This window comes from Pteropus vampyrus, unplaced genomic scaffold, assembly GCF_000151845.1.
Source record: "Pteropus vampyrus isolate Shadow unplaced genomic scaffold, Pvam_2.0 Scaffold165, whole genome shotgun sequence".
Taxonomy (NCBI): domain Eukaryota; kingdom Metazoa; phylum Chordata; class Mammalia; order Chiroptera; family Pteropodidae; genus Pteropus; species Pteropus vampyrus.
This window is the reverse complement of record NW_011888946.1, coordinates 2,080,900-2,087,070: the sequence shown is the minus strand read 5'-3', so window position 1 is coordinate 2,087,070 and position 6,171 is coordinate 2,080,900.

The following is a 6,171-nucleotide window of genomic DNA, read 5'->3' as shown; positions in this document are numbered from 1 at the left end:
TTTTTGCACTTTACAGTTATTGGGGAGCGGAAGAGGGTGGTTGAGGATGAAGTATGGCTGGGCATCTTCCAAAATCTGCCGGCAGGAAGGTCCAGGTGTTTCTATTAGGACCTCTTCATCCTAAGCAATGGGGAAAGGATGTCACAAAATAACTAACCTAGAGAACCTACTCTAACCTCCTTAGCCGAGTGTCCTGGTGCTAAGTTAACGGACAGAACTAAGCAACAAAACTAAATCTAGTAAAGTATAAAGGCTGTGAATAAATAAAGGAACGAGACCCGTTATCCGCATCCCCATCTCTGAGGGACACGCCCCCTCTCCGCAGAAGCAAAGATTTATCCTAGAGGTTTCTTTCCTTCTGAAGGACCCTAATGACTCAGCTTTAAAACAAAACAAAACAAAACTTGTTTGGGGATATTTCTAGTCTAACTCTTGAAATATGAAACCAAAATAAAAGTTGTTGCATTTCCTTGTCCAAAGGAGCTATTATTCATCTGCAGACCGTTATTTAAGTGCATTGTCTTGACTCCTCAGGGTGTCTTTGTCCTCAGCTTACTGTTTCTGATTTCAACAATGATTTTTTTTTTTTTTTTTGACAAATGAATCATCACATCAATGTAATTAAGAGCCCAAGCTCTGGATTCAGCCTTGATTCAAATCCTAGTTCTAGGATTCAAATCCTGGCACTAGGACTTGCATCAAGTTACTAGACTTTTCTGTGCCTTGGATTTCTCATCTGTGAAATGGAGATAATCAGGACCTATCTCTTCATATGGTGGTGAGGATCAAATGAGGTGATGAGTGTAAAGTACTCTGACCCAGACATGCACTGATAATATCAGCTATCGTTTTCATTCCCGTTATTAATATTACTACAAGACCTAAGCACCTATTTAAAAAAAAAAATAAAAGATGAGAGGAACTAATATGTTTTCACTTCCACATAAAGCATGACAGGCAATTGTGCCAGGATATATTCTCTTTGAAAAGATTATATTTTACTGAATTTGTCATGTAACTCAAAAATATGTTTATTTCAAAAAAAAATTCATTTGCTAAAAAATTTTACATGTGCAAGATACATGTAATGGAAGGGCAGGTCATCTTGGTCATCTAGCTAATGTGAGGAGCATGCAGGGTAAGTCGCTCTCAGGGACGGCCTTGCATCTATCTGCCTCAGGGCAAAACACACCAAAAGTAGGTTCTTGAGAGGAAAGGCTCTTGGGTTCAGGCTCCTCCCATTTTTTAGGCAGCGTCCTCATCTTCTCTGGTTCTTGAGATCCTCTCATATAAATGAAAGGATGGGGATTTTTGAGGACATTTCTCACCCTAAAAATCTAAAGAGTATTGTCAAATAATTCTGGAGAGGTTGTCCTGTGCAGGGTCTAAGGAAATTCAACTTTGATTGACAGGCACTTAGGACCCTAGAGTTTACACTAATTGTTCTCAGACCCACCCCTACCCCCAGCCCAGCACCATGAGCATTACCTGCTAACTTGTTACAGTAGAATTGTGGATTATCTGCCTCAGGCCAGATATACTGAATCAGAAACTTTGGATGTGGAACCCAGCAATCTGGTTTAAAAAGCCTTCCAGGTGATTCTGAGGAATACAAATTTGAGAACCTTTGGTTTACATAGTACTTCATATGTTGTCTACAGCAAATCAGAAGGTATGTTATCTCTATGATGATTATGTTTGTGCTGGGCGCTGTGCTAAGCACTTTAATGTTTCATTTAATCCTTTCAACACCTATGAGGTGGTGGGAGGACCTTGTACACTCAGTTTCATCCACATAAGTATCAATTTACTTCTTCAAAAGAGTCCAGCTTCTTCCCATCTCAGGTCCTTCTTTTCCAGGTAATGCCTACTCATTCCTTAGTATCCCCTCTCCTAGGAAGTCCCAGGCTAAGTTAGCCAGTTAAATGTACCACAACAGAATTTATCACAATAGAACTTATTGTTTGTGTAGTTACCTATTTAATATTTGTGTCCACCATTAAATTGTAAGCTATGTGAGTCAGGGACCCTGTCTGTCTTATTCCCCAATGAATTCTTAGTACCTAACATAGTGTTGGTCACAGAGAAAGTGTTCAATAAATATTTGTTGGAGAAATGAATGTTTAACAAATGAATCCCCTTTCTGTGTAAGAGGAAGCTGAGGCTCAATGAAGTTACTTTCCCGAGATCACACACTTAGAAAGCATTAGAACCAGGTCTCCAAACTTTTAGACTTTTAACCACTACATTCATTGCTTTTCCAGTTTTTGACTAAGAAAATACAACTCTAAGAGATAAAATGTCTTGCCTAAAGTCACATAGCTAGTGAATAATAGGACATCTAAGTTCTTCTGTACCACATTATGCTGCTTTATCTTCCCCTCCAGAAACTTACAACTAGTGAGATGGGACGAGGAATCCATATAGGACAAATTAAATTCATAGTAAAAGAAATTTAGTGAGACATATCTACAGAGCCTAGTATCATGCCTGGTACACAGTAGATGTTCAATAAATGTTTACTGAATGAAGAGTGATCATAGTTTTCACCTTTCGAATATTCACTATATGCCTCGTTCTACTGAGCTCTTACAAGCATATGGAGTGTTTCTCAAAGCAGGACACTTGAAGTCTGGGAACCTTGTTAAAATGCAGATGCCTGGGGCTTTGACCTAATGAATTGGAATCTATAGGTATGGGTTTTGAGAATATACATTTTCACCTATCTCCCTAGGTGACTCTCATGCCCACTAAAGTTTGAGAAATATTCCATCATTACAATAACCATCCAAGACAGACACTGGCAGTCCATTGCTCACAAGAGGAAATTCTGCTCAAGATGTAAAGAAAGTCGCTAAAGGTCCCACCACCAATAAGCATTTGAATCTAATTTTGAATTTGAATTTGAATCTAATTTTGACTCCAAAAGACTGTGCTCTTTCCACCGCCTCTGAGGAAGGGAGGAGAGAGAATAGAAGGCAGAATGGAAGACTATGCAGGAAGGGAGGAAGAAGACAGAGAGAGGAAGAGAAAGAAGGAGAAAGGAAAGCCATGGTTAATAGAGAAATAGATTTCATTGAAAAGGGAAAGAACCCATCAGGCTGGGTTGTCAGAGAATCTTTGCTGAAATACCTGGAAATTGAACAAGGAATTATGCGTTCCCTTGACCCTCTGCTTCTCTGATAACGTTCACTCATTGTGGCCAGAGGATGGCCTTTCAAACAAGGGTTTCTTGAACCAGTCTGTTTAAATAAAAAAATGCATTCATTAAATATGGTGATTACCTTTGCCAAAAAGCATCCTTAGAAAGACTGAACACTGACCCTCTCAGATGTGAATGAGCTCCCTGCATAAAATGCCTGTAAGTGGTGTCCTGGGTCAGATTCTTGCTACTTTTTCCATGTCTGCAACAAGCATCTGTGTGCAGTCAGAGCCCCCTAGGTTGCAGAGCTAGTTAGTGGCCTGAAGATCAGAGACAGTCCTTTGGAATCAGACAAATCAGTGTCAGGTAATTATGAAAATCCAGAGAGGATATGAGTCATCTTGCTCCAGACTTACTTTAAATATTGACTTTAAGTAGCAGGTCAGTTCTCTGCTGCTACATCTTCAGCTCCCTAATGCAACTAATTTCATTCATGTATTCATTCTGTTTTTCAGCAAGTATTATGGTGCACCTACTATATACCAGGACTAATCACTTGCATCATTTAAGCTTCAGAGTCGGAGCTGTAATCTGGCTTTAAAGCCTCCACAAGAATAATCTACTAGAAAACTCTATTTCCATTAATTTCGTTGGCATGGCAACCACCAAGCAACAGCATGGAGAGTGCCTTAAATCCCACAGCAGTCTGTTAGCCCGAGCGAGTCTGCAGAGAGCAGGCCGTATACAGAGGCTAAAAATAGACAACTTACAGCAAGGTGCCCCCCATATCTTCCACCCCCACCAACTAGAAGGAGTGTGACTGATTTGCAACTTTGGTGGTGTCAAATGGGATCCAGACAAAAGAATAGGCTAATCTTCCAGTTTGTGGGTTTTTCCAGCCCTGGGCCTGGACTAGAAATGTAGAGACCCAAGGTTTAATACCAGTTTATCCCCTAATTAGTTGCGTGAGATTCAGTTCAAGCTCAGGCAGTGTCTCTGGGCTTTATTTAGTGTCCTCATTTGTAAAAAGCAGGAGCTGGGGTGGACTGAGGATTTTCCAGTACCACAATCCTAGTTGCTAATCCAGTTAATGAATTTGTCATTTCCTTGCTAGCATGGATGACAGGTAGTAGTTAGGGGAGAGGACATGGCAGGCAGTCCTGGTGAAAAGTTTTTCAATAGGCAATTTGGCAAATATTAACTGTCGTCTCTTCTGGTAATAACAGCTTACATATACCACGTGCCAAGGATAGTTCTAAGAGATTTTCACATTATATGCCTTCCTAACAAGGTTAGGAAAAAGGCATTACTGGTATCTGTACTTCATAAATGAATAAACTGAGTCATGTATAGGTAAAGTAAACAGATCATTTTTAAAGATGTCAATTTATATAGCTAGCATTTGAACCCAGGCTACCTAAATTCAGAACCTACATGCTTGACCATATTACTTTGTACTTCTAGTACCTAGAACATTGCCTAGCACTCTGAGGGCCCTTAAAAACTAATCGTTGAATGAGCAATGGATGACTAGTTCTCAGTGTCTCTTATTCACGAAGCTTCAAACCCGTTCCTTTCTTGGTAGTTTATAATGTGAAGAGAAGCCTTTGCGACATCTCCCCTCAGTGAAATGGTTGTGGGAGAGCTAGAAAGCATGTTGCTATGGAATAAAATATACAGAAAAAAAAAAAAAGATGCAGTTAAAATAGGGGGATTGTTAGGTAATGAGTTTGAATTATGTAATGCTGTGAAGAATAAATTACGGAACTGATGCTCTGTCAAAATAGGAGCTGTTTTCTAGAACCTAGAATAGGCAATTTTATTCTACTATTTAGGTGAAAATTATGTTTGTTTTTAGAGGCAGAGAGGAAAAAAAGAAAAGTTATAACTGTAGGCAGGGGAGAACTAAACTTGAAAATAAAATATAGGCTATAGAAGTAATTCTTCTGATTGGGAAAAAAGGATTTTGTCCCACTACCAGCCCCCATAGCAGTACAGAATTTACTAGGCTGTGCTAACAGATGTATTTTAGTAAGCAGTTCATAAGGTGAGTTAAGAAGATAGCTTCTTTTTATCATTATTATTCTAAGGTGAAAGTAAGTAGTGTTCTTCAGTGTCTACTTTCTAATTTAATTCCTCTCTAAAACTGAGTTGTTAGATTACTTTTAACTTTTTACTGGAGATGAATATACATATAAAAACTTTCATATCATAATTGTAAATCCTAATGAATTTTCACAACTAGATACACCCATATGACCAGCATCCAGATCAAGAAACAGAGCAATTCCCTGCTTCCCAGAACACTCATTCATATTCTTATTAACTTGTCCCGTCCTTCCCTAAGGTAACTATCATCCTGACTTCCAACACCATGGATTATACCTGCCCCTCTGCGTGCTTCATGTAAATGAAATCCTATCATGTGTACCCTTTTTAGTTTTGGTAGATACTGCCTAACAATATTCGAAATGGTTTTATCAGTTTGCAAACCCACCAGCTGTGTATGAAAATTCAAAGTGCTACACCTGGAATTTCCTGACTTTAAGCTAGCCATTCTGGTAGGTGTGTAGGGATCATCCCACTGTGGTTTAATTTATAAGTCCCTGATGGCTAATGAGGCTGAAGAATGTTTTTCACATGTTTTTTGAATATTTGCATATCTTCTTGTGAAGTGTTTGTTAAAATCGTTTGTCCATTTTCCTCTTGGGTCGTTGGTCTTATTCTTATTGATTAGTAACAGTTTGTACATATTCTAGATATGAGTCTTTTGTCATTATACATATGAGGATTTTTTTCTCTATGGTTAGGGCCTTTATGTCTTGTTTAAAAAATCTCTGCCTACTCCAAGGTTATGAAGATGTCTTCCTACATTCTCCTCTAAATCTTTATTGTTTTGTTTTTATATTTAGATGAGTGATCCATTTGGAATTAGTTTTTTGAGTGATGGCATGGGAAGGGGTCCAGATATTTTTTCACATATACATTTAATCAAGCAACATTTATTGAAAATGCTGTTCTCTCGCCCA